Raw genomic sequence first — 26,682 nt, 5'->3', positions numbered from 1 at the left:
ATAGTGCATATGTATGCTTAAATGAGAGACTAGCCCTGGAAAAGACCCCGCTAAACACGTTTCAACCTTAAGAGAGATGTTTCATCGGTTGCATATGATACACTACTTTATTTCGAACTATCATTTTCTTATCTCTGAGGCTAATGATTATTCAATTAATTTATTACATATTCACTTTCACATAATTTACAATTCTTAAATGTTAAATATTTATTTGTTATTGATTTTTATAGAGAGCTCAGGTGATATTAATTTTTAATTTTTAATATTCGGTTAATTATATCCTTTGATATTTAAATCCTCTGTATATTATATCAGAACCAGATATAACTGATATTTACAAATCAGTTATTAATGACAAATTTAAATTGTCATATGCAAATTATTTGATTTTTTAAATAAAAATTTGAGTTGATTAATTAATTCTTCTATTTAAAAAGAATTATTAAATTTAATTTAATAGAAAGAAGATTTGAAGAATAGCGTTAATTTTTTCTGTTAAAAATAAAAATAATTTTATTATTATTATTCTTTTTGTTTTTCTTTTACATTTTGAGAGGAATTAAATAGCGTGATTTTAACATTTGCATGTTTTTGAACCCATTGTGCTTAATTAATAATTACAATTGTATATTAACTTCGTATTTCAATATTTGTTAAACGCGTATAGCATTAACTGACATTTGAAACATCGGTGATTCATTGAAACTCCTTGAGTTAACGTGACGCTTAACTGTGAGACATCGAGTAAATCGTAGCTTCCTGCGATCGTACTTTTTCCGCATTCATACTCTTCCTTCCGTAGTTCCGTCACAATACGGTAAAGCGTGTGGCATGCGATTAACGACGAGGAGTGCCGTGCAATCACCGTATTCTGGATTCTGCGAACATAACGTGACTAACGTGCGAACTTAATTAACTGTTTTCGCGATTAAGTGTTATGTAAGTGTAATGAAGAAACCTGAGAGGAGAGAGAGAGGGGGAGGCCTGGGAGGCATCGGACAATAAAGTATAATAAATAAATTATGGTTTACATGTTATTTATTACTCGCGGAATTAATCTATTCCGATTTGAATACCCTCGTTATCTTCATGCTCGAATTGTTTTCGAATTTATGTAATAATTATTTATATACACATTAAAAAATAGATTACTTGTGAAATTTCATAAAAGCTTGTACTTTAGCAGAAGATTTTTGGTCAAATATATATAATAATTTCATGAAGTGTTTACTGGGAAGACGAATATAGAAAATTCAATGTAATTATATTTTAAAGTATTATTTATTTTGGATGCTGTATAATTTATATTTTTTATTTTACAGATCAACGAAGTGTTACAACTCCGCTGCTGTGTGTCAGTGAGTATTGAATTGCCTTTTATTTTAATCTGAGACAATGGATCGGAGGCGGTGAATGATATTGCAGAATAAATGCAACATCTCTTTTACAGATTCATTGCCTTGCATTAGCTACGGTAGATTAGCGTAAAACATTTTATCCTCTGTACATGAGATATGTCTATCCATTATGTATTATCCATGTCGGACGTGTGCTAACTCATGTGCCAGCGGGCATGCGCTAGAAAACTTTTTGACTAAAGATTTTCAATAAAAAATGTAAGGAACGATAATATTAACAGATTTAAAAACACTCGCGATTTTTCTTTCCTACACCATATATTATATCATTACTTATTATTTTTTACTGGTCGTATTCTGATTGAAAAAAAAATATGGATAGATGAATTATAATTTCAAATTTTTTCATTGGAATTTTGGCTCTAATCAATCTCCAGGAAACTGCTATTAAAATATTTTGTGCGACATAGTTGTGAGATACCATGTACACGCGTTATCTTCTAACGCACGCCTGCTGCCACGTGAGTTGGCAGTCGGACGCACGTGACCGACAGCGTGTCCGACAGCCAAGAGAACGGTCGGACAAACGGATATACGGTTCTTGCTGTTACAAGGACCACCTTTTACATCATTGTACATACTGCTTGATGCTTTGCGTCATATACCTGCGTGCGAAATATCGGCGATGAAGTAGGAAAAACGGACACCGCGTGTTCGAAACGTCTATCTAAACTTTGTATGAGAAAATCAATCCGCGCGCGAATTTCTAAAAGTCTGCTCGATGAGAGTAAATACGGAAAAAGTGAAGAAGTCACGTATCTTATTTGCTTTGTAATAAGGAGTGATTATATTAATAATTTCTCCGTTTTGTATACATCTCTTAAAAGGTGAAACTACACTTAAGAGAGACATATGAATCATCGTAACTGTATATTCATAAAAGCATCAGAAAATAACTGTAATTCTATACATTATGCCAAAATTCGATAAATCGTAAAAACGTCTATACCTTTTCGACAGTATTAAAAGGCAAAATGACGCAATATATCTTGTTATTATAAAATACACTTTTATTATTCTATTAGATTCCTTTTATGGCGACTATACTTGAAAAAAACGTTATTTATTACTCCATTGTTAATTTGTTACAGAACATACCATTTTCTATTGCTGTTTTTTATTAAGATATTAAGTAATACAGTAAAGATTGCGAAGATTGTCTAAGAATGTACTTCTTGAGACTTTTTCTAAAACATAAAACTTTATAACGCAATAATGACACTTGTCTTTAAATTAATGATTAGTTAGGATATTATTTTCCGAATGTGAAAGCGTTTCGAAATCCCGTCTTTCGCGCCGGGAAATTTTTATCGAATGAACGTGGCTAGATATCGCGTCGCAGAGTTTTGCTATATATCATTACAATCATGTGCTAAACAATTTTATAAGCATGCATAAGTTTCAAAATTTATCTCAGAATTTTATTGAATTTAATCTTTACTAAATGTTATGAAACATTACAATTAGTTAGAGATAACGAATAGTTCATAAAATTAAAACTTTTTCATATTTGTGACATAAACAATTTTTAATTTCTAAACGGACTTGTTTTCAAACTACGACTGAAGACAACCAGTTGTGATGAAATGGAATTAATTTGCCGACGCGGTTAAGATCGTGCCTCGACTACATAGCATAGACACGTACAACAAATACAGCACGTACAGCGTAAACTCGCCCTAACACTCGAGTAAAAGTGTCGTCCATTCGAGAGTGAGGGTGAAAGTGCGAGAATAGCGAGAAGTTTCGACCCCGCCGCCTTCCCATGAAGGTAACGGGGAAACGTTTCACTTCGTTGTTCGCATATTAATTAATCTTTCGTCTGACATAGCTGCGAGTATTTATTGCTGTATAATTATATAAGTGATTTTAATATTTCATATAACCCCTTACTGCAAACAGTCTCTGAGAGGTCTTGATTTAGTATAAATTTTAAGAAAAGTTTTCTGAAGATAACTAGAAAAGACAGGTATTTAATTGCATTGCATATAAATATTAACTGCCTTTATCTACTTAGTACTCGGAGTTAATTAACAACATGTGAGATAAAATATAACATGTTACCGCAATATTCATTATTATTAATACATTGTTGGCTTATGCTAACGATAATCCCCCGGTGAGGTAATCGATTAAACATGCGCTCGGCAATAATTGATCGCAATGATAATTAATACCGCAACATTATGCCGCTCTCGCGCGGTGTTATTAACACCGCGGGCTTTTTATCACGGTTATAAATTAATCATTGTGCTGGTAGAGTCGGGTCTCTCCACGACCCAAATGTCGGAAATTCACTTTCTAATTCCCTAAGAGGATCCATCGCTGTTGGCGAGTCGCCGCGAGAGAGAGAGAGAGAAAAAAGCCGCGTGTGCACGCGGATGGCGAAGGATTATTAATGAGCCGTCTCGTCCGGTCGAACTTCGCCGCGGAGATCGCACTCGATATCGAACCATTGTTTTCCGGAGGCAACAGAGGCGTACTCGATGTTTCTGTAGCAGTGAAAATCACCGATGTGTAATAGCTCCTACCGAAGTACCGGTCAAGGCCGGTACCTAATCCATCCGTGGAGAGCGGGAGAGATTATTTTTATATTCATACTTATTTATATAACAAACAAGTGGGCTCTCTCTTTTAAATACAAGTAAAAACTCGATAAATGGCAAGTTACTAACACTGTTAGTAAATGGTAAGTAAATGGTATTAATACTTCCTCGTAATCTCGTAACTTTATGCTTTAACTTTGACGGTTTCGCAATTCAGATATGATATAAGCAAATATAATTGCGCGATACCAGAAGTAATCAATAACAAGTCCGATAACAAGTCGATAATAATGATAACGTCTCTCGAGCCATTTTCTCTTTAATCATAATTCTTTTAAAGGGGAATTAAGAGTCCGGAAAAAGGAGAGTAAAAGGTGCCGTTGGCTCTAAGCTGGATACGCTATAATCTTCAACCCCGACTATTTGTGTTTTACCTCCTAAACAGTATTACGTGCATTACGGGAAAATTAAAAGGTAGCATGCAAGTAGGCCGAAGTTTTACGCGCTCGTAACCGGCTTACAATAATCTTCTAACATTACGTTGGCTATTACACATCGCACGGGTTAAAATGTTGGCACCGATTTTGCTGCATTCCAAATAAAATTCGTAATTGCACTAAATCGGTAAAAAAAACTCAAACTAAACGATTCTAAATAAGATTTACCTGTTATTATCTTATATATAAACTCATCTAATGAAGCCAATTAATTAATATCGTACATCTCAGTCTTTGTATGTCAATTTTTCGATCGTAAATAATAACGATATTCAGAATAATTTAGGCTGTAAAATAATTGCGCCTATTCTTCCTCCTTCAAAACGCATAATTGTCTCATTGTTTCATTGTTGCTCCTCGCTCGGAGGTTCCTGTACCAAGTGGATACACATAAACGGAATCCCGCTTCCGTCGTTGCACTCGGCACTTGTTCGTGCGCTGGATACGTAACGTACCGTGAACTAATTTTTCACGTGGCGACGAACGATGAAAAAAGGAGATGGCGAGAGAGACCGGGCAACGATACCGGCCAGAAAACGAAAGAGGAGTTGAAGAAATGCGCGCGCGAGGGAGATGCTCTCGAGCGATATTCACGCTCTATCGCACCGCCGCGCCGGCCAACTTTGAAATAATTCGCCGTTAAGTGATTCGTTAATAATTTACTGTACTAACGAAGTACCGGTGATCGGGGATATACACAGAAATTCGAATGCACCGTCGATATTGCGAGCCCAGCTCGCTGAAACGATCAGTGATGTCACTTTTTTTTAAGATTATTACAAATCTGTATCATGCTATATATTCATATAACTTATCAAGATAATTATTATGATGCAGCATCTTAATTTTCCCTTCATTAAACACAAGTCTATCGTTCTTAAAAAAGTAGCCTGAATCTGCACGTAACAACCATATATTATGTATATAAAAGTCCTTTTCCTGCTACTAATGATATATGCAAAAGCGAATTTTATGTGAACTGTCTTATTCGACATATTCTCACAAGTTGCACGGTCTGATTCTCACGCGGTATACATCTAAAAATAAAAACTGACTCTCTTTTTGCGAATAGTATTTACGGTTAATTTTATATTATTTGTAAATAAAATAATGGCATAAACTTGAAGGCTAACGTCGCGAAAGCTCCGGCGCGTTTTTTCGTTAAGACGCCAAGTAGATAATTCCGCGAGCAGTCAGACAACGGATACAAATATATTCCCGCGCCGAGGCGACTTTCCTCGCTTAGAACAATCGGTAGCGTGTCGGGTGTCAACGAGCATGTAAACATAATGTTTAATGGAACGTTTACTTAACTCGGTAATTTCTTCCGCCTACTAGCCTACTCTCGCTAATTTCGCACGTTGGGAACTGAGGCCGTTTAGGCACCAAGCGACGAAACGTGAAAGAATGCGGAATTTTAAACGTATGCATGCGCGCATTTGGTCTTTCATCTGAAATGGCAAGAGTCACGGTCGTCAATAAAGCCGTGCGGATCGACTTTCTTTATTGCGAGCAATTTAGTACTTTGTAAAAAAGTTCGAAACTGCTCGTAACCGGTAGAACCGCAATTGGAGCAATCATATCGGTGGACATCGACAGATATGATTGCTCCAATCTTCTTTCGGACGCGGAAGGTGCAGATTAATAAAACAGGCGGTGAAAAGACCGAGTGTCAGTGCAAGAAAATTCCGTTTCGCGTTTAATGAAGGAGGATATCTCGCCGTATCTCGAGTAGGATGTATACAGCTAATGAGATGTATCGAGGACAAATTCTGATATGCACGCGGGGAACCAGTTTATCTGGAAAGTTTCGCATATTGAGATCACCCCGCGATTGGTCTACGGCGATCCTCGCCGTTCAATGATTTAGGCCTTTTGGTGAACTGTTATCATTTTCCGAAATCGTCACTTCACTTCTCGTGACTCACTTCTCGAATCGTCGCGTGCCCCATTTTTCAGCGAAAATTTGGAAATAAAATAGCGCGTCTAGGTCTATCCGTTAAGATGATTGCAAAAACGAATGGACGGAAACTCGCAAACTATCTATCGAGAGTTGCGAGAGTAGAATTGGAACGCAGAACGGAAACGCGAAGCGGCTTATTGGTCGCGCCTCGTGTGCATAAGTGTCGAGTACGCGCCGTGATACTGATCGTAAAAAAATTGATATTCGCAATACTTTTGCTTATCAGGAGATGTTAGACACGACACATAATCAACGGAAACACGCGTATAATGAAGTGGAACGTCGGATTGCAACTGACGGATAATGTCAGATTTTTTGTGTCTTCGAACTCGATACTATTTCCTATTACACACGCCGGAAAACGAGTAGATAATAGAATATCATTTTTTTCATTTCACTTTCCGAGTGAAATCATATCCTAATGGAATTCTAATTAAATTGATCAATATATAATAAACAGAATTCTCGCGTCAACTTACATCGTCGACCGAGTTTCTATACCGTCACGGAATTAGTCTCGCGCGAGGTTATACGGATGCTAATTATCTGTCGTCCCACCGCTCGAGAAATCGTCTCCATCTCAATTGAACGATTTTGCTTTCGATTCCGCATCGTACCGCGCCTGGACGCGGAGAAAGCTGCCGCAGAAAGCGGGGTCCCGTCCACGTGCCACGGATTACCATGCCGGACGTGGATCTTGGCGCGATCGAATTGATCTCTGGCCGCGATCTAGCATTTTTGTTAAAATATTACGATAGAGTCTGGGGAGAGAGTGCGTCGTATCGAACTGCGTGAGAATGACAAACGCTTATTCGTGCATCGGGGGGGGGGGGGAAGAAAAAAACATGAGGAGTCTTTTAGCGAGCTGCGATATGAGTGGGCAAGGTGTAAATATTTGCATGAAGCAATTACCGCGCGAGAAGGAAGCGTAGCCGAAGAGGGAGTTAGTGTGCCGATCCGTTATGGGCCTGAGGCTATCGGGAATTTGGTGGAACACTCTCGGCCCACATCCGGGCCCCCGTCCATCGTTGGATGCGCTTCATGAGCGCACGTGGGTCTTATGCAGGGCCGAACCGCAGTACATTCGATAAATTCGGGGGGGGGGGGATACGCGAAGGAAATAGCGATATCTTAAAGACGCTAGATGTTGTTTCCGACACAACCAAGGCCAGACGAATCGCACCTTTCGCCGATGGGAGAGGAAGAGGTCGTTTGCATATACGTAGCGCGTCTCTCATTCTCCTCCCTCTCTTTATTCCCGGATCCGATCCTGGTACAGGTGAATTGCCGGCGCGGAGGAATGGCCGATGGGCCTGCGAATTGGGTCAGCGAATCGAGCGGGTACTTAGACTCGTAAAAGAACAATAATCAAGTTCGCCGGGCCTCTCCGAGTTTCACAGCCAATTTTGTTCGAAAATTTCGCGCGATGACGGCTCGTTAACGTCCTAATTGGATCATATACCAAAAAGATAGTAAGGAAAGAATTGGAAGAAATTAAATCACCGTGGAAAAAAAATAAGAGGAGAAAGGAAATCTCTATATCCCCTGCCTCTATATCCTCGTATAATTAACGGATAATTTTTAAAAAAGTTTCATAAGACAATTATTAATACATAATTTTCTTTGATCGCGCGCGACTTGCGTTTAAATTACGTAAACGTTCGCGCTTGTGTTGTTGAGTGCTGCTGCTAGAAGAATGTTTAACTTAACCTGTAATTTTCGCAAATTTCTGAGTGAGCAAACCACATAATGTAATAGCCATTATCTCTAATGGCATTATCTTATAGAAGTTTAGTTTGCAAGAAATCACTTTCAATCTCTTGCAGTTAAAAAATTGTCCATATTTCAGCATTTGTAAAGAGCAGATTAACTCTAATAATTACACAAAGAATTTATCAGAGAAGTTTATCAGATAAACTCTATGCACATGAGTTTCATTATTATATTTTCTCATTCAAGCGCATTCTTATTCGCGCTCGTTGAAACCCCGCGGAAAAACGTTGCGTATATAATTTCGCTAGGTTCGCATTAATACGCCCTTTTCACGTTTCCAGAAAGAGGCTCGGCCAAGATGTATCTATCGAAGACTTTTCCACGATCCCCCTATGCTATGTCTATGGGAAAGGAACGGACAAGTCGGTGTGTGGACTTTCATTCGTACGTTCCCAAGAAGAAACTCTTGCCTTCTCGCGCGCGCGCGCGCGGGCGCAGGCGATGGCAACGTAATCAAGATGTATTTTCTCGAGCGTGATCCAGCGCCCATGAAAAACGAGACGCTGTGCCCTCTTCTCCTGTCCCCCTTCGCGGCGCGTCGCGCGGGCACACAAGAGGCGAGAGGTAGGTGATACTTTTCTCGAGGCGCGCTGGAACCTGTGCCATTGAAACGGGCCCGACAGGCAAGTTCGTACGTTCGTTACTCGCGCGAGTAATACATCGGTGTAATGCAGCGATCGGTCAGAACGTAGAAAGGCGCGGTATCTGTGTCAGTGGGTCGTCCATGGACCAAGCCCATAGAAGTCCCCCGGCATCTAATAGCAGGATCTCGAGACGGCGACCGATGGCCGGATCGGCGTCTCGAGATTTCCGCCGCGCCGCGCGCCGGTGGAAATTTCTCGCCGGTCGTAATCGACAATCTCACCCGGAGATGTTTTACTTTTCCGGAGCGGAGATTAGAGGACAACGAAAGCAGTGAATGCCCGGAATGTGAGGAGCGGAGAATATTCTTCGGTATTTTTTTCGTGAAATTGCGATCCAGTAATAACACACATTTTAAACGCCGTTTAGCGTTTCACCGAACGGAAATTCCGAGATCAATGTTTACGAGACATTTCACGCAAAGTATTTTGCTCCAGCGGGGTGGTATCGATAAGGATGATGTTGCAGGAATGTATAGATTCATCGGGACTTCCGCCCGCGCGTTCGCAAGCTATAGCGTATATATATACAATTCGAGAGTGATTTCAATGCGAGGCGGAAAAGTGAAGAGTCCATAATTCCGGATCCCGGAAATAGATGTTCGCCGACGATGATTTTCCGTTATATCGTTGCTCTTGTCCGAGTAAATTGCCACTTTCGCGTATGGCGCGCGGCATGCTCGCACGAGCAATACACACAAGTAGGAAGTTCAGCTACATTTTGACATTTGGATCTAAGAAGCATGTTTCCACTGAAATAGAGATTCGTTTTAGAGATAGTGAACGTCTCTTCTATCTCGTTAAGGAAGCCATTTTCTCCACAATTTTAAAGCGTCCGAAGACTAGTCAACTAGTGTATACGGCGGAATAAGCTTCGAGACCGTCGATTCTTTTTAATTAGAAATGCTGGTGGCCGAGCTTGGCGTGCTCGATTTCATTATCATAACGTGCCGCGGTTGTGCATATTAGCCGAGTAAACCGTGAGCCAAGCACTACCAGAAGTGAAAACGCTTTCTATCAGGAATCATTTAAATTCCACGACCCGGGATCCCCCGATCACGGTGTCCGTCCTCTCAACGGAGCCGCGATCTCGGCTGCGAGGTTTTTACAAAACAACCGCGTCATCTTCATAGCCGTTCTCGGTTATAAAAGAAATTCATGGCATACATACTCATATTGCTCGCTATAAAGTGTGTATTTTTAATGAACTTGCGTACCGTTAGTCATGAACGAGCCGATAAATTTACTCATAAACTTAATGTAATTTTTATCTTAATATTTATGTATATTATATATTATATGTTATATATTATATATTATATATTATATATTATATATTATATATTATATATTATATATTATATATTATATATTATATATTATATATTATATATTATATATTATATATTATATATTATATATTATATATTATAATCGTTTATTATAAATTAAATATATTTCAGTATGTTGGTAAAACTAATATTCACCGCTTGCTTTAATGTGATTAATCAGACATCAGATTTTTATGAATTAATTTAAAAATACGCCATATTCTGTGCAGTTTTACAGAAATGCATTATCACGGATATAATTGTGCAATCCAGCTTTATGAATTTTTGTGTGGGAGGCAAACTGTAAAGTAGTACGGGATGCATTCATGCTTAAGTTTTCTCTCCTGTGTACACCGCCAAAGGTCGTCATTTCTCACGGCTGGGGAGATCGATCCTCGTGGCGATGCACGTGCTAAGGTACAAACCGCAATCATTAACGGAATAAAATGTCAGACGTGAGCGATCAAGACGGTTTTATCTCGCGACCACTTCTGAATACCGTTCGTTTTACAGATCACGCATTACGAATCAATATCAGCGGAATTATTTACATGCATTGAAACTGATTTATGATGGACGTCTGTACAAAGACCTCGGAGGCTTCGAATTCTCTACCGAGCGACGTTCTCCATGTCCGCCTACGAAAAATTCCACCGGCGCCTGTTCTCCGAATAGCTTTTTTCTGAGATAAACATACTTCTTAATAGCGAGAAATCTCAAATCGTGAAGATGTCGCGTCCATTATCCGTCAGCAAAAGTTTCGACTCGTTGCTTTCACGTTCGCATCCCGGAACTTTCTCGCTGGTTGAACTTTGTCTCGATGCGACGTCGATGGCGCACGATGTGCACATTTGCGTACATCCGAGTATGAGATTCTCGTTGATACGACAGAAAGGGATACAGCTGGTACCACTTGTCTCGGTTGTATAAGCGGTGGATATTTTACCGATACGCTGGAATATTAAGGCAGAGAAACATAGTAATTACCGAGCAGATGAGGGGCAACATCTTCGTTGACAAGACGTGGGGCACAAAAGCGCGAACCTTCTCCGTGACGAACAAAAATTGTTTTAATACCATATATAAAAAAACTTTGAAAAAGAGAAAGAGAGAGAGAGAGCTATAATTAGAATTTAATTTATTAATTTTGCAAATCGAATTATTCGTGAATGTGTATTTGTTAGTCCCATTGTACGATCGATCATGAGACTTTTTGATTGCTGAATAGCGTGATAGAATATCCTTCCGGGAAGTACAGGTACAAATCGCAGCAAATTATGAAAAAAGAAAGTATATGCATACAACTCTTAATTAGGCTAACTTGGACAAGTACCAACTTTTACTCTGCACAAAACATGAGCTTCCCAATGACGATTATAATCTCCTTATACTTCTTTACATGTATATATATTCTTATTTTTGTTTTCCACGTAATTTAGTGCAACTAATTATAAGTCAAACCGCGCGCTGCGAGTCTCAGGAATACGAGAGCATAACCGACGACGTACGCCGTACGAATCGCGATATACAGTTTATTGGAATTATATACAATGGTTATATCCATGCGAATAGGGGCGTGGACATACAATGAGGAAAATTACGAGTTTCAGAGATCAGGCAATGTATTTTATATTTAACTCGCTCCCGGACAAACGTTTATGGCCCGGCAGTGGTAAGATCGATTGGTTGGAACACTGTGTAGAAGCCAAAGGATTCTGCGTTCTCAAGCCTGCCTCGCCTACGAAATCGAGTTTGCAACAACACTCGCTTGGAATTCGTGACGAACATCCAAGTGAGAAATTCCCATTGGCGATTCCAGCGGTGAGCGGCTCGATGTTGGCGAAATATCAATGCGTCGGCGATTTGTAAGCCACAGATCTTTTATGACCCAAAAAGCCGTCATATTTTTTATCTTCAGTTCTTTTTTAACAACACTATGCGTACATCGTGTTAATTTTTTCACGGTGCAAGGTAGTAAAATATAATTCACGTTCATGAGTTGCTTAAACAACGGTTTACTTTCAAGTTAAAAGAAGTTCGTTCTAAAGGGGGGAATTAGGGAAGATGAGTCTTTCTCTTCAAAGAGAAATTCCGATTAAAGTTGCATTAGAATGTTACTCCATCATGCCATTTAATATAGCCTCTGTTAGCGGATCGTTGATCGAGTGCAAAATCATGCCACCCAGCCGACTCACATTTATGCGCCGTGAATCAGAGGCTATATCACGTTCACATTTCGCGTCCGCGAGAGCTCGAGATAGACGATGGAAAATGTCAGTGGCAGGGCGTAACAACGTGAGACGCATCCCCGAGGATCGTGCACTTGCACTTTCGAAACGCATACTTGCGAGAACACGTAAACCTATCCTATATATCTTTCTGCGACTTCAGTCGAATGCCTCGCGTAACTGCACTACAATCGTCGTCAATTATGATACCTCCATTGTATCGTGCGCCGCGCATATTATCCCTGCCCGGTTTCTAATTTAGACGCCTCGAGCGCGGTAACGGGAATCGGCGCATCGCCGGAGTTTATCGCGACGTTTGTCATCGTCGTGTTTTCCACCAGAGTCGAGTTTTCAGATATAAAGAGAGATTGAAACGGACATTCAACCCGACGTTCACAATTGCCGAACATTTGCAGCAGCGGTGCCTTATTCGAAGAAGGATGATGCCTCGAGGGAAAGCCACGGAAATTGCGTCATCTCGTAGCTGCGGATCCTCGCAGTTTCCCAGACACTTTCTACGCGATCTTTCATCCCGAATTATGCGTAGCTTCGCATGATTAAGGGCCCGTAATAATGCGCGCGCGAAGACGCGGGACAATTCCATTCAGGAGGGGGAACATCGGATTATACCTCTCTCTAAATTAGCTTAATCTCCATTTTTTTACAACGTAAAATGATAGGTCGAAACGGCGGTGGAAGAGAAAGGTATAACGTTCGAGCGAACGTTATACCATTGTGTTGTTATGGACATTTCACACGTGCTAAATGTATTCGCGTTAACAGTAATAAGATTACTGTTCTCCGAAAAGGTAATATTCGAGAGCGTTACGTCGCTTGAGGTAACAGCGTGCGTATAACTGGAATACTGAATTTTAGATCAGTATTATTGGTTATGCGTTGCACATAAAGTGCTTTCGCCCCGGTGGGGTAACCAAGCTGCGTGACATAAAATAAAAGATTGCTCGCGGCGGACGTGATTGTGTCGATCGCCCCCCAATCGAACCGGGCATTTCTCGCGGACACACAAGTCGCGAGACTTTTCCTTATTAGGCTCGAGCTCTTTCATCCATGAAACTAATTTACTAATTTACGCCGCGAGATTTGATTTAGAAATTTAATTCGTTATTTAATTTTATAAACAAAAAGTATTACATGTAAAGTAATTAATAAATTAGCAGTTATTGATGCATTGATTCTAAAATATATATAGCTGTAAAATACGTTAGACAACAGAGGGAAAAGAGAGTATTTCTAAAATATATTTTATTTCTAAAAACTAGAGCAAGAATAGTTCGTTGCGAAAATGGTAAAAGGAATTATGCTCCTCGCGCGCGCCTGAGTGAAGATTACAAGACTGGAATGCCTGCACAAGCAACGGTACGTGATGTAGCGGCGATATTGTTTGCGAAACGATTCGCCTGCGAAACTATCGAAATGTGTATCATGAACATCGTATACTTTCGAAGCTTCGAAATTATGCTTATCACGACGGGCAAAAATTTGTTGGATTAGATAACTCCGTTGTGGTAATACACAATATTGGACATTCGCACGCTTAGGCACTCACCGGATGGAATTTAAAACAATGAGGTTCCGCAATTATAAGGTGTGGTACTCACTTGAAACAGAGAGAAAGAAAGAGAGAAAGAGAGACGCATATTGTTAATTAAAATGGGTTATTCGACAACAATGCGTTATAAGAAAGACAGTTTTTATCCAAAAAGAAGGATCTCACGGTACCGAAATGGTGGATGACGTATCGGGGAAGCCTATAAGAAAAACGAAAGGAGGCGCGGTGATGAAAATAAAAGGGAGAAGCTGCGAATTGCGAGGTACTTACACGCGTAGCATGCGATCTCGTGTTTGCGTGTAAAACTGTATTTACACGGCTCGCGGAGCACACGCGGGAGTAGGTATCTCCGCGATCTTATCGAATTCATCGTGCCGCGCTCGCGATCGTTGCGCTTCGCGGATTTCTGCACTGATAGGTCGGAGAGAAAAAAAAGAAAGAGAAGAGTCACTACGCTCTTCGCAGAGTCACCCTTTTTCCTTTCCTTCATCGCGGAAGCTGTCCGTCTCGATCGATGGTTAATCGAACTGATCGAGCAGATTGATAGTCAGATTTTAAGAACGTTACGAGAACGCGCCTTTCGAGAGAAAGCAGCGCGTTTCGTAATTTCTATTAACGCATGACATTTCTCCGACATGTGTAAGGAAAAAGTATGTCGGAAATTAATTGCTACGTATAGAACTTATTTTTAAAAATATTCATAGGCCGGTATTCATAGTCAGATCTTATTTCAAGACCGTCTTAAGTAATATCTTAAGATGCTGATACGACTCTGTGGCCGGTATATTCATAGACGGTTCTTATATTTAAGACTGTCTCAAGTACAATCTTAAGATGTCATTAACCAATCAAAGAGCCGTATTAGCATCTTAAGATATTACTTAAAATAAGATCCGACTATGAATACCAGCCATAGTAAAGTAAAACTTTTTGTCTTTATTATTGCAACAGTTCTTGTCCAAAGTCAAGTGACGACACACAGTTCGAGAGTATTTCTTTTGAAGCTTGCGCTTAAATTTTGTATTTAGCCAGTAGATTTGTGGAACAATAAAATTTCCGAGAAAATCGTCCTTCTTTATAGGTTTTCCAGATTCACTGAGAATACTCTGTGGGTCTGAACCGAGCGAAGCATCAATGGCTGCGAGCTCGTTGCAATAATAATCCACGGCGTTTCTCGCGCGCGCGACGAGGTAACACACGTTGTTGAAATAATTGTCGTAACCCCACACGAGTGGCAATAATCAGTACACATTGTATAATGATCAATTGTGCCGGTTTCGTGGCGGGTCCCACGGTACCAGCCCGAGATGGCTCACTCATTACGGTCTTTCGAGCGAAGAAGAGCGTCTCTCTGCGCGCCACGTAACCGTTATTATTTACTCAGTCAGTCGCTACAAGGTACTTTCATCCTTATGCAACGGGTCTAGATGCTATCTGCTTTCCTCCGCTTCCATCGCTTGCGCCCGCTTTGCGAAATCGCCGACCCGCTCCTGGGAACCGCGTCCGCGGATGCTTCATCTTCTATTTTTCGATCTAATTTCCAATCGTACAACTCGATCGCGAGAGCGACGATCGCGAGGTGACCTTGCATGCCTGCGCAAATTGATTCGTCGAACCAGGGTAATACTGTTCTTATGCTGGATTTGATTATATACGTGCACCACATAACGCAATCGTTATTCCGAAATTGATGGAAACAGGTTGATCAATTAGCTTCGTGACTGCCGATCGCGACTTTTTTTTTTGTGAAGTAACGATAATAATTTTTCGCAGAGTCGAGGAGACACGTATATCCGTCTCGATTTTTACTCCGTATGTATTTATGTATGTTGAGGAATATTTATTCCCTTATATTATGCAATAATCTTGATATTCTTTGCGTGTCCCTATTTTCTGACTGACATGACTTTACGATACGCTTATCGAACGACACGACCCACTGGCTTTGGCGCAATAATGCAATTTTTACCAATGTCGAGCCAATGTAGAATAAAGGCTCGGTCCGGTATCTAATTCGGTATAGCGAGCGGTTTTGTCGCGTGATTTTTGTCAGCCGTTAATCGGTTCGTTGCCGATTTGTCCGCTCACGTACGTATATAGCTGTCTCGAGGCAACACCTACGCCCGCCCAGACAGGTTTGTCGAGAAGTGCGTTAATCATCGCGTAAAACACGCCCAAAGAAGGACAGAAGCGGCACATTTCTCTGTGCTTTCACCGGTTTCCGATTAGGCTTCCCAGTAAGCGACTTAATAACAAATAATACATCCATTACTCGATTCTTCGACTATCGTTTTTAACTGCATGAGTAAACCTTCACGCTAATGCGGTGCAATTTTATGCTCACTCGCCGTGACGCGCGCATTCACGTGCGCCAAAGTGTTCAATTTGCTTGGGAAACGAGGATTTTTTCGTCGAAATATGTTCATTTAACTCACCACAATCACATAATTGAACGATCGGCACTTTTGTTCTAACAATAAGTAATAAATAGGTTTGTTTTTCGTAGAGATTCTTACATAATAGATTTTCTAATCGATGCTGTTAAATTATATAAATTTGAAGGCGGAATATATATCTTTTAAAAAGTTTCGGTTTATAATATATGAGAAAGAGAAAGAAACACCCACAGATTAACGGAACTAGACGCCGTTTAATTTAATAGATGCAACATATTTAACGATCCTGCTTATCGAATAAAAACTCTAGCTGATTTTTATTCGCCGCTCGTCCCCGGAATTCTCAGCGAAGCATGTCGCGAAGGTGCCTTAGGTGGCCGGGTTTATTTTTCCTCTTTTATGAGCGCGCGCGTAAGTGGGCACGCGTGCACGCACATACAGGTGCCAGCGTGTATATCGTCGGCTATGTACTGTTAGCTGAATGTGGGATACGAGGTGGATATACTCACGGGTAAAACTGCTGGTTCCATTATCGCGCAGATGCTCTAACAGCCGATTTCTAACGCCCGGCGATATTGCCCGATTGCCCGGGATTGCAATTCCCCGATCGACGCAATCGATCCTCAATTCACGTCATCGCGCGCGTGAATGAAACGATCACGATCGCGTTCGTAATGAGATTATATCTACGCACGTAGATTTCGCATCACGCTGATGGATGTTAATATTCAGTTTTCCAGGCGGTCGATATACGGCGATCAACGCGTGTATTATGAGAGAGAAATTTTAGAGTACGCTGCGCAAAATGGCAATTCATTAATCCCGCCGTGAAAAGGCAAATCACGATCAGATGTTGAGCGTACCAAGTGGGGTATGATGGAGTTTCCTATGGCATTACGCTCTTGTGGGAAACGATACGACATGCTGTACGACTCGATAATACGTCGACGGTCTAGAAAGTGGTTAACATTTTGGCCCCGTTTTTACTGCCGTGAACCGTGCCGGTAGAGACACAAACCTGTCGGGCTTGTGTGTGTCTCTCGGTGTGTGCGGCATGTGTCTCTTTCCCACACGCACACGGCCGTCTACTTGCGTTAATCCCAGACTGTATGCTCTCCGTATCTCGGTTAATTTTACATCTCTGTTTCCTCGGGGGGGTGGGGAAGGGAGGCCTTTCTAAGATAGGAAACTGTTAGAAACGAGTACGGAGCAGACAATGATGTCTTCCATTTTCATTACAATTAATTACCCTTCTTCGCAATCTGCGGAGTATTAAATAACACCTCGATGTTGATCAGTGTAATTTTACACAACGATCGCGCTGATTTCGCCATAGGCAGGATTATGCAAGTTATAATATTGTAATAATCAGTATTGTGATAATCAGACGTATTTAGATATCGTCACTGCAGTTTCTTGCTTTCAATAAAGTCGTAACACATAAACTACGTGAAGTTATGTAGAGTACGTTAGGAGTAAAGTAAAATACGTTAGGAGAGCATAAACAGTGGAAGTTACCTACATAGTTTCTGATTTACATTTACACACTTTATTCATAGTCAGTAAATATTCTCTTAGTATATGTACGCGATGAAAACATTACGTTGCAAAGTCATTACGATCAAATCAGGCGGAACAAAAGCCGATAAATATCTGTTCGAAACGTATCGGCTTCCGAGTTAGCGACTAAATCCGCGGTCGGACTTCGCAGCCGCTCTAAAAGTCACCGGCGCGCGACTCCGGCGGTGACTTGCGTAATTGGGAGAGACCAGTGCCAGCTAAGGAGAGATTTTGACTCCTGTGTGGACGTTTACATAACGGCACGAGATGGAATGTCAACCTGCAGCACGCCGTATGATTGCCATACGTATCTATGCGTATGTCTGTAACGGTAACGTTTGCGCGGAATCGCAGCATCACGAAACCGTGGAAGAGAAGCGTGAAAAAGAAACGATTTTCCGCAGCAAACAATACGACGTCGATAAATTAAACGTTTCGGATTCTGAATCTGTAATTTGTTTCGTCGAGAAATCCTACTTTAGACGAACTATAAATCAGCATCATATTTTAGAACAAAATTTTATTTATAATTTTATGTGCAACATGAAAGTTATTTGAAGAATCGCGGAATACATAAATTATGTATAAATTATACAAATTATTTAATATATCTAAAAATACACATATATCAAAATGCGCAGTATATAAAATCGCAAGTAGAACTCTATTCTGAACAATGAATGATAGATGGTGTAAAATAAATTTATATAAACGGATGTTAATTATCGTCTTAGCTTGCTTACATTCTGAATCATTAAAATTTAAATTAATCCTAGTAAATCAAAATTGTAGTTTTGGATAATAACGGATTTTCAATGCAAGAAATATGAGTCATAATATCGGCTCTTATAGAATTATTTCTCGATAAATAATTGTCGAGTCTTGTCACGTAAGCAATAATTGGCAATAAACGTCTACTGGTCAGACAGAGTGCGAAAAGCGCTGCGTTGTCCTACTTTTGTGTGGGACACCGCGAATCATTAACGTGAATTTACCGCGTGAATTGACGGTGTCGAATCGATGTCTGGCACAAGGACCAGATTCTGGATCGGTTCAGTATGTTACTATAACAGACGCGTGTTTTCACGTACGGCAAACGTTACGCGTCCACAGTCGACGTGCGGAATATAAATTGAATTTAACGTATCAATTTAGTTGTATAGTGATAGGATCAAGTAGAATTATTTAACAAGACAAGTAGAGTGCATTTAACAAGATGTCTGACTATTTTTTTAAGTAATGTATTTTGAGTTTAGCATCTTGTGTAAATAAATTATTTTTCACGTTTATCAAATATCTCTTAATCTTTATATTAATATTACGAAATATAAATGTCAGTCTTCTCACTGCATTCTTTCTTGCTTCAAGGCAGCGATAAATAGAACATTTATTCACAAATGAGAGTGTCGCTTTTTACTACCAGTTTTATCCGAAAAAGGTCTGAAAACCCGCTTCGAGAGATTGATTGTGTAGATTTCGTATAAGTGCGTCTGAAGGTAGCAATCACGATTAATTCTCAACAAACGTATAACTGTCAATAAAAAAGGTTAAAGTCAATCCGCTCTAACCAGCTCGTGATATGGTTGACAGAATTATTTTTCGACCTTTCCAAAATGGGAAAGTTACGAGAATACAAGTCGTGTAACATGTAAATGACCAGGAATCGATTCGGCGGTTTTCAATTCGAGTGTGGTAGTCAACCACAAATGTCAGAAATCCCAATTCCACGAGTGGAAGATGGAGCTTTAATGACACTCGCCACGCTAATCTCGCGAAATGTTGCTCGTTCTCTTTTAATGGGGTGCTTAATGTAGTAATGCAAAAACGTACGGAATAACGGTAATTAACCGCAATTACATAAGACACTCGCTTAAACGCAGAAACGCAACGCTGTCGCCGCTAATCACGATAATACGAGCCGCGGCGCGAGAAAACCTCTGTCGAAAGCCTTCAAGCGGCGCGTCTCAGTTCATCTTCCGTGATTACGTGAGAACGATGACATTACGTGTTGTTGGCGCTGATAAATCCGCGATTCGCGATGATGCGCGTCGCTTCGAGGGTACGGGCGCGCGAAGCAAGATTCCACTTGCACGAGGCACGACGCCTTCAGTACCTATTATAAATCGCGTTCCGCGACGATCGTAATGCTGTAAGACAATTTCGAGAAACAGTAGTACCGACCTCCGTACTTTGCGGTCGCCGCAAAAATTCCTGAGAGAAAAGCGGACAAACAACGGAAGCGACGCGGTCCGTGACTCCGCGAGGTCGTTCACGACTTACATCTGCGACTTGGTAGCGGTTGCACCATCGACCATCGGACGATCGTGCCAAGCGAGATCAAGTATAGATCCCTTTCCTCTCTTCGTTCGTTCGCTCCGTTCAAGTTTAATTCAACAAGTTGAGCTTGATCCATGCGATAATTATATCGATATATAATATCTTCGCTGATCGTACACGGAAGGGAAAATTCAAGCGGGGCGAACGCTCGCGATGCGCACGACGCTGATAATTCCGTCTTTAGTAAAAGCCGTCCGGTGCCGCCTACCCGCTCGGGAGAGAAAGACACGGCCGGCGCATAATGGACAATGGCGAACGATTGCATCGGTCGCCGCCGCGTTGTGTCGCGCGATGCGCTCCCAAGCGGGAAGGCAAAAGCAGAATGCACGCGCGTGTGTGTGGGCAGGTGAGATGCCAAGTAACATACCGGGAGACACGCCCCGCGTGCGCGCATTACGTTTCGCTGTTGCAGACGTCCGGCCCGGTATTTTCATTCTGTTACAATGGAAGCGAGCGACGCCGATTCCTCCGGAGCGCGTGCAGCGTCCAGGCTATTCGTGGCTGAAAGTATCGAGAGGTATCGGGCCGTTAGCCGAACGTTACGCAAGGTTGCGTTTACGGAGCTGTCTACCTGGCTGTCGCGAGCTCAGGGCTTTTCCGCGAATCGCCCCTCTGCGAATCAATGTAACAACCTGTTCGAGCAGCGTGATAATTATTTGTCGCCTGTGGCAGGTGTACGGGTACAATGGAACAAAACGACATAGATTTTAATTCAGCTTTATTATTGGCATAGAATAGAAGTTTCAGTATCGATATTGGTCTTTTAGAATTCAAATCGTTTCCTTCTAAAATAACCTACCTAGATCCTGTCATAAAACGGATAATAAAACAATGCACGCGTAGATGACAATTGAAAGTTTTTCTACGAGTAAACTGATGAACGCGGAAAGACTGTTAAAATTAATAACGCAAAATATGACGTAAGCACGAGCGAGGAAAATATTCAAAATGTATTCGAGTGAATTTTTCTCAATGAAAAGCTCGCAATTATATCCGCATCGTTTAACGTCCTAATTCGTGAGCGCGCGCGCGTTTCCCGTGATGATTTTCCTCGGCGTGCCGCGACGGGCGAACAGTTATGTCATCAAAACGCAGGTCGAGAGAGACCGGCATTAATTGGTGGTCTTCCGTGCTGTGCACTCGGACGTGTGTATTATACACGTATGTTTTAATTAGTCGTCTGCACGTGAACGGGTGCAGTGATATTACAGTTATTCGCTCGCGGTGGCACGTGCCGGGACGCTAATCGTGGTATACAGTTCGTTCATAAAACGGTGAACAAACGCGCGTCAAGCGTATTGAAGTTTAACACATATTGAAGTTCATATTAAAATATGCAAATAAAATATCAGAACCTTTTCTCATTTCCTCGTAAAGCCTTGAATTGAAGGCAAAAAAGTTCCACGATTTTTCTTCTATTTGTCTATTATTGAGATCTCGACGTTTGCCTGACGGCACGCTTCATTGCGCAATTCACGCGAATTAATTTTGACCGGGGGCTACAAGAACTTAATAAACTCGGCAGGATACGGCAAGTAATTTGTAACTAATCCTCCCAGAGGCGGCAGCGGTACGCCCGCAACCGGATGCAAGTGTGCTCGCGATCGCGCGTGTTACCGATCCGTAATACTCTCGGCCTATCTCGCGGAGGTTTCGACTTTGTTTTGCTATTTCGCATTCCGCCGCAGATTGCTCGCTTTTACCTTTCTGCAGTCACGGAGAGAGACCCTGCTCTCTCTCTCCCTCTTTCTCTTTCTCTTTCTCTCTTGCGTCTTTAATTATAATCGTTGCAAAGATGATATACTTAGCCGTTATATCGTTACAAAGCGGAAGAATAAATTGCGATGGCGGGGATTTTCGAAAATACACGGAACGTACACGGGGGCGAGCACGGGAAGATCCGTTACCGTTAAAATTACCCGGAGGAATGTTCCGTAAGAGCGTCCGACTGATGCAAAACAGTGAAATCATTTTCATCCGCGTCTCTCTCTCTCTCTCCGGCCGGCGAATCGCGGAATGGAAGGACGTGAATTACAATTACAAATTTGCTTTATGAGCTACTCAAAGCAGCGAAGGTATTTATTACCGCCTTACTTTCTCATTATGTAAATATACCATTGGCTACGTGAGTTTCTACAACAAGCAACGTTAATGATCATGCGTTTTAATCAACGGTCACGCAGACCGGAAAGATTGCCTATAGATTTGTCGGGGCACATGTGTCATTAGAGTTCACGGATAGGCGCCTCGCGAAGACGAGTTTTCCTCTCGCTGCAAAGTAATCGATGTCGTCCTTGCCGTCGCGCCGCCCACTCCAGGAAGAAAAGCTTTCATATCCGACAACGCATCAGAAAATAATCCCTACGATGATGACGACGCGATTGCCAACGGTCGTCGAAGACGAAGAGATGATCGCCGCTGGCTTCGGACGGTGATTACGGCACACCAGGGAAAAAGAAGAAAAGGGAAAAGGAAAGAAACGCAGGCAATCAACGCACGAGATCGGACACGTATGTTAATGGAAGGAGAGGCGATCGAGGAGGCGACAGCGTGCGCGGTAAAGCGAAAATCGCGTTGCAACGGTAAACGGCGACGTTGTCCCGCGACAGCGAAGGACACCGGGTTGTTGCTTCGATTGCCGCGACGCATGAGAAACGCATTTCTTCGTGAAGCGATTGCAACAATGCCAACACGAGCAACGGTATTACGCACACGCGGATACGCATCAACGCGGGGTAATGATAGACGCCGAGCCGCGCGATCGAGAGGACCTTGTAGGATATACCATAATTTTCGTCGCGGAATGCTTGAACTTCCCAACAGAATTGTCACCGCCTCGTATGATGGAAATGCTAATCGATATGGAGACAAATGATGATATTTCAATATTTTTCTTCTGACATATAGTGCGTCCTTAAATAAATCAAAATCATAAATAATACATTTTGACTTGTCGTGTGTCGATTAATGTGTAATGTTTGGTAGTACAAGTGGTTAAATTTTAAGACAGATATTGAATCTAAAACTTTTTTTAGATAATTAACGACAACTTCGGCAAAAGGAAGTTCGAGTCCTTTTGCCGAAGTCGAATCTTCGCGACTCGATGTCGTTCGACGCCAAGTTTATCGGCAACGTTTTGCATCCTCGTTTCTTTTTATTCACCGGATGGCGAATTATAGACGGCGAATTATACGGACGAATAAAAAATTATTAAGCCCTTGAGAATCTCATGGATAGTAAGAGCATCGTATTTCGTGGAGGACGAGGCTGGAATTTCAGAAAACTGGCTTTAGCCCGCGGTGATTCGGTCGATAACACGAAGGCGAGACTCATTTTGAATTCACGCGTGCAGCGCATTATTGTATGACGAGAGGATTCTCCTCTCGAGACCAGAAGACCTTGCCTGGCTGGTGCATAAATATAGAAATTGCTGCCGATTCAAACGCACTTCGCAAACCTGCTGTCCCGAGACGACTAACGGAAAATCTCTTTCTCGCCGTGCTTCATTTACGTTTTTCCTGGCGTGTGATGTTTGCACGTGCGGTCCGTAATGGCGTTATGTCACGCTTGAATTGAGAAACGCCGTTCCACTTATCGCCGTAAAGATATTAATTTCGATGTTTGCATATGCGAGAAGATCTAAGTAATAAAATTGCAGCTGCATCAAACCTATGTATCGTCGCGCAAATTCGTATAATGCGCGATTTTAGAAAAAATAATCGATCAACCCGATAAGTTATGCGAAGGCAGTGACGATTCTGAAGTCGTAATACTTCGAACGCTGCGGCTAATTAAAATTCATGACGAAGTGAACGAATCGTTCGCTTTCGAGGTCGCGACACGTATTTTAGGCGAAACACGTAAAAAGGTTTTCGACATACCGTACTTTAAAAAAAAAAAAATTAGTTTCGTGTCAATTTATTCTATTCATCCGGGATTCTTGAAGATGTGTAATCATTTAAATGAATGAGTTGCAATTTAAAATAACTATCGTGTGCATGTTGCATAATTAAATACAGAAAGATGTAGTTGGGCGCGTACCGTTGAGGAAATAAAATCATTAGTAATGTCACGTAATCCGTGCAATCCGTTAGGAAGCTCCTTTGTTAACACGGTTACATAAGATTATGCAAAAATCTGGGTCGGAGCCAAACGAAGCCAATGTGGACACGCTGAACGAACGATACCTTCTTACATCGATTTGCCTACGCCGATGCTTTAAGTTTTAGCTCGAGCGCGAGTCACGTATTCACGATCCGTTAAGACCAATCGCATTCGATCTATCGTTAAGGCATTCCATAGCAATGGGACATTCTATTCTCGTGCGCAAACATTATTCCATGACGCAGTCCACGTGTCCAAGTGGCACGAATATTTAACAAAAATGTATCTTTTCTGCATATTCGAATTATAATCAATAATTTATATAATTATTATCTATTATATCGAGAGATTCTTCTAATATGTAATTCTTCTAGTATTTTTAGTACTGAATAAATACATATTAAGTTAATTAAATCAGGCCGAATCGTGGACAAGTAAGACCATTAAAAAGGAAGAGTTCCATCGAGTCTCATTGAAGTGAAAATGGAGTCTTCTCGAGGGGGGGGGGGGGGGAGAGCGAAGGTACGGCGCCGGTTTTTCTCACGGCTTACGCGCGGACGAGCTCCGTGAAATTAGGCCCCGAAGTCTCGATACTCTCGAGGGAATGCAGACTTTCATCGCCCGGAGCTCTCGGACGGATGATGCCCACGTGTCCACTTTCGTGAATCGAGAGACACCACACCTCGGCCATCTCTTTCTTCTTCCTCGGACGTAATACGCGGCGAGCGAGCGCGGTTGAAGAACCGCAAGTATATCCCTCGCGACTTCCTGCCGCATCGAGATTCGTACTTCCTGATAAAACAGCGCACGAGCCACACAAAAAAAATGAATGCACGATCGTTACGTTGAGCTGGCAACTCGGTGCTTGCAACTCGGTGCGTGCAGCTACGCGAAGTACTTCCGCGCGTACCTCTTGTTACCGCTGCTGATTCGCGCGATTTGGAATTGTAAAAACGAGAATGAGGCGATTATTTCTGGTATCGCGCGGACAGGTGCGCGCACGTAGCGCACGTAGCGCTATATCGATTTTCCCTCGTTGCGGCAAACACGACTGCGACAAAAATAGCCGCGACACGGGGATAATTTGCATTAATAAATAGCGCAAGTAAGCTGCTGATTAACGTCATCGACGCGGTGCACTGAACGCCGTAAAGGACATTTCGCAGACGGTGACCGTGATCCAACATCCCTTTCAAATTTATTTTGTCCTTGAAGAAAATACGAGCTTGTTCCACTGTTACTTTAAGGAGCGTAACAGATATATAATGTCATTTTGAGATAAACTTATATAAAATAAGTACAAATTAGTTAGGAAATATAAGTTGTCCCTTTTCGTTGATTCTTGTTGGAGCAACAATTAAAAATGGATTTTTCCGTGTTCTCCAAAGAAGAACGTTTTAGTATGTTTCTTATGGCAAAACTTCTCTTTAGCTAGTTTTGTGAAAAGAAAATGTGATTATCTCTCCCCAGCCTTGCGCATTGAGTAGAACAAACATAACTTCGTGACTGACTGAACCGGTATCAGGCGGATAGGTACGTAAAAACGTCCACAGTTGCAATGTTGAACATATGTAGGGGCGTCGTCACAGGGTGTTCCTTTTAAACATATTTTCTTTATATTTTTTAAATTTAATCTTTGTTTTATATAAATATCGAGGCATCCATAGTTCACGAGTTATAAGCGATTTAATGCTTTCTGAAAACTAAGTTTCAAAGGAAGAAAAACAGATAATAAAATTTCTTTTGTTCAATCTTAATTTGATTCTTAGTTACAAAGATATATGATATACGTTGGAGAGTTGTAAATGTAAGAAATGTGTTGAAATTGGAAAGCTGCGACAAACGGATGACCTGCCTTGACATTTTTAAAATCAATTCAAAATTGGCTAGAGAAATCGCGATTTAAAGAAAGTGGCACTTAGTGAGAGACACCCTGTATTTGCACACCTGCCTAACGTTATTACGGCACGCTCGTAAATAAAATGGAAACCGCGCCGAAGGAATTCACCCCTTACACGGCGTCGTCGATGATTGCGCAAAACGATGCTGGAAGTTTTCTGCACGCGTCAACATCGCGATGCAGACGCCGCCTGTTTTTCTATCGAGCGGAGAAAGTCCAGCATGCGATAATGTATTAGTAATGAACGCTAGGAGAATAGAGGTCCAGGAAAACATTCCGCGCTAACATCCTGTTCGCTCGAGAATCTGGACTTCACGGTTGTGCGTGACCAAATCGAATTTTTTTTTATGAAAGATAGAAAGCAATTCAGACGAAAATAGATAATTTTGATGGATAAAGATTCTAAAAAGATGAA

General features: G+C 41.4%; 1 long non-coding RNA gene across 1 annotated transcript in view; it reads left to right on the top strand.

Annotated features, from left to right (window-relative positions):
- Positions 1–8,760, top strand: part of LOC139776190 (uncharacterized) — a 113,106-nt gene extending 104,346 nt beyond the window's left edge. Inside the window, exons 3-4 of the long non-coding RNA XR_011719024.1 lie at positions 1,326–1,361; positions 8,482–8,760. This is a non-coding gene — a long non-coding RNA (uncharacterized lncRNA). The remainder of the gene's footprint in view (positions 1–1,325; positions 1,362–8,481) is intronic.
- Positions 8,761–26,682: the final 17,922 nt, after the last annotated feature.

This window comes from Temnothorax nylanderi, unplaced genomic scaffold, assembly GCF_030848795.1.
Source record: "Temnothorax nylanderi isolate EJ_2023f unplaced genomic scaffold, tnyl_v1.0 TNYL_tig0005_pilon, whole genome shotgun sequence".
NCBI lineage: Eukaryota > Metazoa > Arthropoda > Insecta > Hymenoptera > Formicidae > Temnothorax > Temnothorax nylanderi.
Note: the sequence above shows the minus strand (reverse complement) of the source record. Positions and strands in the feature narration are given on the sequence as shown.